We start from the raw sequence: 8,781 nt of genomic DNA, 5'->3' as shown, positions 1-8,781 counted from the left end.
CTGTAAAAGACTTTATACATATATATATATATATGTATATATATATATATATATATATATATATATATATATTATATATATATATATATATATATTGTGTGTGTAAATTAGAAGTTTCTCATTATATGATCTTGAGTAATTCCCGTTTTAGCCTTTATGCTAGAAATATGCCACAAGGCTCGGATGCCAAATAATGTTTTAATAATTATCTAAAGTACTCTTATCTGTACAATAAAGGAAATATCGAGATACTAAGAGCGCTTCGTTAGGCATTTCATATTACAGAAGCCAAACAATTGAAATGTGGCTCAGCATCGTTATCTGTAGACGTTTAAATGAATATGAAGTCAATTTGTGATTCGCACAACACAGTATAATTGAAAAGGAAATTGGAACCTTGATTCAAATTACTCAGGACCCGGTGAATTGGAAGACAATTAACTGTTAGCAATATGGCACTCAAACTATTCAATAAAAAGAAATAAACTTCCACATTACCACGTCCTCTCCCTTCCTTCTATAATGAATGAATATATATATATATATATTATATATAATATATATATATATATATATATATATACATATATATATATATATATTATATATATATATATATTATACACACAAAAATACATGTACATATATTTACACACATAAGAACTCGCACGCGCGTGTGCGCACACACACACACACACACACACACACACACACACATATATATATATATATATATATATATATATATATATTATCTATATATATATATTTATAGATATATGTATCACTTACACAACACAATCCATTATCGAGTTATTTGTCACACTGTTTATTTATTATTGTTGTCAAACGCTGTGGATAAATTGTTCATTTTTTAACTGCAGTGTTGTGTGTGTGTGTGTGTGTGTGTGTTTGTGCGGGTGGGAGGGGGACTCTGCTATCCTTCTTTTAACATGTTAACATTTTGCTTATTGTAGGAAAGTATATGGATTAAAAATTACAGGTTATACTTTATTTCATCCATGTTCATGAGATCCTGTTCATTCTCATACATTAGAGTAATCATTCAAACATATTACTCCAGGTTGCTAGAACAATGCTATTCACTTCTGTCGCATGACTTGGGAGCTTTCGTCCTGAAAATTTCGCCGATAATGTGACATTTTTGGTATCATAAGAAGTAGGAGTCAGCGAGCTGTCAAAATTCTTCATTGCTTTGGGTTCGTCTCTATAAATTGAGGTCATTTGAAACAATCTATTTCAGGTTTCACCACGACAGGTATCACAAATGTTTCTAGCCGTTGTTCGAATCAGACACAAGTTACATTCCAATAAAAGTTCCTCTTTCTCAGCACTCGATCAGATATGCTTTCTGCTAAAAAATTGTTGATTACAACGACGTTAAGAAACATTTATGGTGCAGTGTCTATCTTTTGTCTTTTATAATATGAAAAGTAATCCATTCCTGTACTATTTAGATAGCCATTCGCATATATATATATTATTATATATATATATATATATATATATATATATATATATATATATATATATATATATATATTTGCAACCATTCTGGTTGTTTCTTGCTTTCCCCGTTTTTGAACAGTGAGGACCTGAACTTCTCATTTTCCAAATCGGAGTATTTTCTTTTAAGATTATACTATCCCATCCAATCTTTTTAGCTATACACTTCTTCCTTCGACGCTCCGCAATTCTCTTATCCATGCATACCATTTTTTTTTTCCAGTACCTATTGGGCAGGGCATTGCTTCTACAGGTTGTTATTTCTGTGTCTACTCTCTACTCTGGAAAGCGATCACCACTCATTTATAATATGTTCAAGGCTCAAATTATTATGGAAAGTAGTCCTTTGGCCATGACTAATTTCATAGTGCTACATTTGCCCTTAGAAAACCAGTCGTCCAATTTCAGTACCGTGCGTTTTTAGTGTCGAATGCCACAACAGTCTTCCAACATTTCAAGTTCTTTTGTTGATCTTCTTCATATCACTGAATCCATGGGAATTCATTACGTTTACACAAACACTCTTCCTCTCATTTAAGCCTCGAATTTCTGCTTGATGCCGTTTTTATCTCTTATTGGTCGACATGATCAGTTTCACCTCTCTGTGAAAACCAGTGAAACATAACAGGCTGGATTTATTGGTGCATAATTATATCTTCATTGAAACATCAAGTCACTTAATTCGGTATATATTTTATTCATATGGATTTATATGGTTTCATTTTCCACTAGGCAGTGGTAATTTTGATGGCTTGAGAGAGAGAGAGAGAGAGAGAGAGAGAGAGCGAGAGAGAGAAGAGGAGAGAAGAGACAGGAGAGAGAGAGAGAGATAGAGAGTAGAGAGAGAGAGGGAGAGGGAGAGATCGGTACTGATACCAAACAAATATGAATATTTTCAATTACAGCGAAACTGGTGTAGTTCAAAGAATCTTTGATATGGATTATTTACATGCTTGGTTATGTATTGGAATGAGATGAAGTCATGATCCTATTAGATCTTTTAAATGATGGCATAAAGCGTCACTGATTCTGTACAATTCTCCGACACGGTGGTTATTTCTTTTATTATGATGTTAGTTCTTCACAATTTTCCTAAAGATATAGACAAGGATAAACGAACCGTGCAACTGGCAGAGGATGAAAATTAAGTAGCGGTGAAAAGAGAAAAAAAGTGTTCATTATTATCTGCCTATTATCTGCCGCAACTAAAATACAAGTAATGACTAAAAGGATTTCCTGTCACAAAAATCTGCTATTTATTGTGCAGGGATAAAATACATTTAGAATTATATTATCATCATGAATTGTGGGAATTATCCCAAACTAAAATTAATGACTGGGCGCATAGCTTCGCTTTCATACTGGAATTTATTTATTTCACTCTCGCATTTGATCTTATTTCATATTCTCGACGTTTACCCACATATTTTACGTGAATACATGGCTAGAGCTTTTAAATGTGTGCGTGAAAGGAAACAGGATTCACACTTCTCTGAAAAAAAAAAAAAACACCTTTTAATTGTGGTTGTCTTAGTGAAAGACTTTACCGGGTTCACTGTGTCATTCGTCCAATTGTTGTTGATTAACAAATTGAAACACATGCGATGGAAAAGTCCATAGTTACTAAACTTAAAAATATACGTAACAGTGGTAGTCATCCTCAGCCTTAAATTAGATATGACCTTTGTTTTTAACAGTTTTTGTAGGGAATTACCACCAATTTATCGCAGTCGTTTTCTTGTCTTCTGTCCATACTTGCATCTTGAGCTCTAAAGCAAAGTATTTAATCAGCCATATATTTTTATTCTTATCTGCCTTGCCCATTCAACAACTATGCATTAACTTCAAAATTGACATTGGAGGAATGTTTACAAGTTTACAAATATCCAAGTGGTTTCAACTACTGACTTAGGCGTGTTGCACGAGATACTAACTATCTGAACTATTACTGCTGCTGCATCCTTTTTGGCCGTTAAAGGAACAGTGTACTAAGAGATGGCTGTTGGAGCTGCCCGGTTTTCGGTGTATACGAGGGAATTGCGGAGGAATGACTGTTTTCAGGAAACACCCAAAATTATGCCATATATAGACAACGATGCTGCATCATCAAGGTCATTTATGAAATAGTACAACATGACGGTTTCAAGCTCCTCAAATCGATATTTACAGAGATAGAAATTTTATGAGATTCTTCAGTGCGAAAGGTTAATGTATTTTGGCAAAATAAATGCTCATTTTGTACATAAATCCTTCGATAATCGATATATAATTATCAACACCTTGGCCATTTGCAGCATCATAGAGGCAGCAGATGACTTAATCCATATCGGAACGAGATATCAGCTTTGAGAACATCTTCAGTCATTAGGTGAAAGCAGAGCGCCAATTTCAGTTATACAAAATACTCTAATATTCAGGTATCCTGATTAAGCATTTACATCTACAAGACTACGGCAAATTTCACTGGTGACAGTAAATTCTGAGATCCCGTATATTAAAGATCAGTCGTTTATTTAATCGAAATCTTTTCAGTCTTTCCCCAAAGATGAAGTTTCGGATACTGAAACTGAAATCTGCGCTACTGTTCTAGAATTATACAATGTGGTTTTATCATCCGCTTAAATCTACATTATGTAGTTTGGAGAATCATCTGTCCCCATTCAGCAAAATAATCTGTATGGTACGGAGAATAGCATGCGATTTGGCGAGATTTTAAAATTTGTTAAACGAAAACTGAAATTTGTTGTACAGGTAAAATTTTACTGTTCTTTATCCAACTTCCCTCTCCCAATTCTTGATATTGACTAAAAGAAATTCCATTAAAAAGTGAAAAAAAAGTTGCCAAAAGTTCATTGATGCTATTAATGATTTAAACACTTTAATAAAAGTGTAGAAAGACACACGCATAAGTTTGTATTATATATATATATATATATATATATATATATATATATATATATATATATATATATACTAATAAAGGAGCCCATAAAAACACCAAATAGAGAAAAGTACTATATTTCAGAGACTGCTGTCTCCCTCCTTCAGGTAGATGAATGAGAAAAGTTCACAGAAAAGTGGTATTTATACCAAGAGGTCATCCACAAACAAGCCATTTTAAGTCACCCCGCTGATAATCTTCCTCTAATCTTCTTAAGGGTTGGTTGAATGAAGACGTTGTCGATCGTGTCCGAATCCATCCTCCTTTTGAGATGTTCATTACCCTGCCTCTCTTTTATTAAGGCCCAGATTCCATCATTTGACTCTTGTACCGGCAGTTGCTGCTATAAATTACACGTGCATTCCAGGCTGTCATCAGAAAATGCTGTTGGGGAATTGTTGTGGATAGCAATGTACATTTTCTATTTGTTCTTTATTTTCTCCCAGGGAATTTTTTTATAACTATCTGAATATGCGTCCATTGCACATATGTTTGTATTCACTTATTTTTTTATTTTTTATTTATTTAACTTTATGATGATTTTTCTTTATATTTCTCTATATTCTTGTGAGACCAACTAAATAACTTGATTCTACGTTGTTCCATTGCATATGTATTTATAATAAGAGATTTTGTAAATTTGTGCTCATGTACATGCAAAGGCGTTTAAAGTTGTGTCCAGTCCAGACAGACTTTAATATTTTGAGTTTTTTTTTTTTTTTTTTTTTTGCAGCTTTTGGAAGAATGTATCAGTGACCATTTCCTTCATTTTGTATGGAGCCGCTCCTTAACTAACTGGAGCTTATTTTTAAAGTGTATTTTTTCAGCTATTAAACTATTTCATGTGATGGAGGAAATTACTGCACGATTATTGCACCATTCATAATTTAGCTGATGAATTATGGTTGAATATCCTGTGCAGAAAACTTCCATAACACTAACTGTCTCATATTTTACCAAGATAGAATGCACCTCAGCCGCGCACACAAAATGCGTCATTCACCTCTTATCATATGGATGCGAATTCTCGCTTCCTGGATATTATTTCAAAACCTTTCTCATCCCATTTGTAGCCATTTTTTCCTCGTTCCAGCTTCTTTTCACCATTCTTCTTACATGACCAAGCTATGATAAAACGCTGATCCATCCTTTGAAATATGGTAACCTGTTTACCATATCTCCATGCACCTAAATCTCGCTATCTTCTTACACCCAGGCCCTGTAGGGGGTTGGTGCCGTCAGTGCGCCTCATGCGGTGCAATCTAGGCGTTACATAAGGTTCTTTGCAGCACCCCTTCGGCCCCTAGCTGCAATCTTTTTTATTCATTCTACTGTACCTCCGTTCATATTCTTTTTCTTTCATCTTACTTTCCACCCTTGCATAATAGTAGATTCATAGTGCTACTGCGAGGTTCTCCACTGTTCCACTTTCAAACCTTTCTGTTGTCAGTTTCCGTTTCAGAGCAGAAGGACCTCGTAGTTCTCAGCGCTTGGCCATTTGCCCTAAATTCTATATTATATAATCTATTCTTACACGCATAATACTGTGCAAGCAATTCATCTGAATGGCTTCAACCTTTTTCCTTTCAGTGGCTATCAACATCTACACTTTAATTCCATAATGGAGACTAGATTCAAAACGCTCTTCTTGCATTCTCTCTATGCCTTCCACATATACTAGAAGTCTGCCCAATCTGTTTCATATGCTCTGCTACTTTCCTTGCTTCACCTATTATGTGGTACACTTCTAATAACATCATAGCATCATTCATTATATTTACTCCAAAATCCCTTTATGAGTCAACTGATGTTAATTTCTTTTTCTTATTTTGTTTTGTATCAGCAGTTTTAGGTTTTTACACAATGTAAATGAAAGCGACTTTTACACATAACAATTGTTTGTAGGCACCTTTGCTCTTAAATTTTTAATGTAGATGACATAGTCCCTCAATTTAATTATGAATTTTGTACGGCATGCAGTGATTTGTATGACTTTCGGTACCCAGCGTCATTGTCAGTTAAACTATTACAGAATACATAGAAATCTAGGGCACAAATTTATGAAAGTGTCCAGGAAGGTTAATATGGTTTATGTTTTACTTAACTGACACTATTTTTCCAGTTTTCTTAGCTTTAACCAGTTATTGGAACTCGGCTGCTGCTGACTGGCTTTATCTCTGACGCTGTCCTGAGAAACCCTTGATGAAGCCATTGACTGTACAGTTCTTGATTCCTATAGGAACAACGATTTACTAAACAATTTGAATGAAAATCTCATGTGCGTTTCTTGTTAATTTTAATAGCATCGGTATCATCAATAACCGTTAATTTTTTTATCTTTCCCCTTAATGAAAATGAAATTTGATATTCACTGATCCCACTGCACCCTTCTTCCCAATAAAGTTTCGTTTCAAATGAAAGTAAAATTAATTTTCAGTTTTTTTTCCTAAAGAAAATTTCTTGCATTTGTTCGTTCTCTTGCCCCTTCTAGTCTTTCCTTCAACTCGTACTTTTGTTCTTTTGATCTCCCTCGCTTATTTCCTTTTTCTTTACGATGAGTATTTGAGTCATTCATTTTTTTCCATTCTTCCTACTGTTCATGGGCTTCCTCCCTTTTTCCTCCCTCTTCCATTTTGTTTCTTTTAGAATAAATGTGCCTGTTCTCTGCTCTTCCAAAGCCTTCGCCTTGCTTTTTGGTTCTCTCTCTCTCTCTCTCTCTCTCTCTCTCTCTCTCTCTCTCTCTCTCCCTGACATTTCAGCGCTCCCCATGAATTCTTTTTCCGGCCACTCGATCTTGGCGATCGACAAGTAAGGCCGAGGGAGTCATTGTTGACTTGAGTCTGCATACAAGTTGACATCTGATCGCAATCTCGGGAGCTCTCTTGCTCCCTGGTTGATTCTGGCTCGTCCCGCAGTCCTGCAGACAGCGGGAGATCAAGAACACGGGGAGACGGTGTAATAGGAAACAGTCTGTCAGGGGAAATAAGAGAGAGAAAAATTTATTAGAGAACTGAACCAGTGAAGCAGTTTTGTGGAAGAGAACAGCCTTTACGTTTATATAAAAATGCTATTCAAGAATTTTTTTTTTTTAATGCGCGTAAGCCATCCAAAAATTCCGGAGGAGGAGATACGCAAGAGAACAGTGTGTTTGCTGGTGTAATAACCTGTTCCAAAATAAGAGAAAATATTGTTGTGATTGCTCACTCGGAAGGTTCTCTCGCCTCTTATAAAACAACAACCAAAAGTTACATATGTCCTCATCTAACGTGACAGTTGGCCACGAAAGCGAACAAAAAGCGGAAAACTGAAAGTGAGCTCGACTGGAATGATCTGAACTTGTTGACTTTGTGAGTTTGGGACGACTGCCTGAACAAGAAGCAAAGAAAACAGACACGAAGTTTTCCGTATTCCCTCCGTTAATGATAAGGATGGAGAGAGAGAGAGAGAGAGAGAGAGAGAGAGGAGAGAGAGAGAGAGAGAGAGAGAGAGAGAGAGAAAGTGCGTTATGTACATACAATGTTTCCCCTTTTCATTAAGCCGTTTTATTGCTTCCTTCACAGATAGATAAACTCTTCCTCGCCACATCGCTCTTTCCTTATTCATTAGGAAGAAATCTGCGCTATTCTAAGGGTGTGGTATTATAGATTTACATAGCCATGGTTGATTACATATACAAAAATCCATACACGTTTACTTAACATATTCACCCTATGAGGCAACTGGCATTCTATTCGTTAGTTAAAATAACACAAATGGCATCATTATAACGTTCATTATTCATATGCAGTGTCGCAGGTGTATTCATGTGCATTACCTACTAATCTTATTCATTATAATAATACTAAAATCCTCCTTATCATATTAATTAAATCTAATGTACTGCAATTGAAACACCAGCAAGGAAGCGCCATCTACATATCAGTAAGGACACCAAAGCCTTACTTGGCTAGAAATGTAGCTGTTACCTCACTTTTGTGTTTTTAGTCTGCATTCTGCTGGTTTGTATATCGACTTAGTATATTTACTGTTCTTTTGTACCATCCGATTTTGTGAATTAAAGTTGAATTCTGCTTTATTTTATTTTATCTACTCAATTGTTTCATTTAGCAATTTTTAATTTTAATTCTTTTTTTAAGTATTAGCTATCTTTTAACGTACTCTTATAATTATTATACATGTCATTTTATTATTGTGAATTTGATTGCAAGAACTATAATGTCATTCATTTTAATTTTGTAGGTTGATAACGAGTGATAGTACTACTCGAAACATGTCCCAATAAAGTTGTACAAAATGCTGTTCCGGGTTTTGGC

Source organism: Macrobrachium nipponense, chromosome 28 (genome assembly GCF_015104395.2).
Source record: "Macrobrachium nipponense isolate FS-2020 chromosome 28, ASM1510439v2, whole genome shotgun sequence".
In the NCBI taxonomy this organism is placed as follows: Eukaryota; Metazoa; Arthropoda; class Malacostraca; order Decapoda; family Palaemonidae; genus Macrobrachium; species Macrobrachium nipponense.
The sequence above is the reverse complement of the archived record's forward strand: the minus strand, read 5'-3'. Positions refer to the sequence as shown.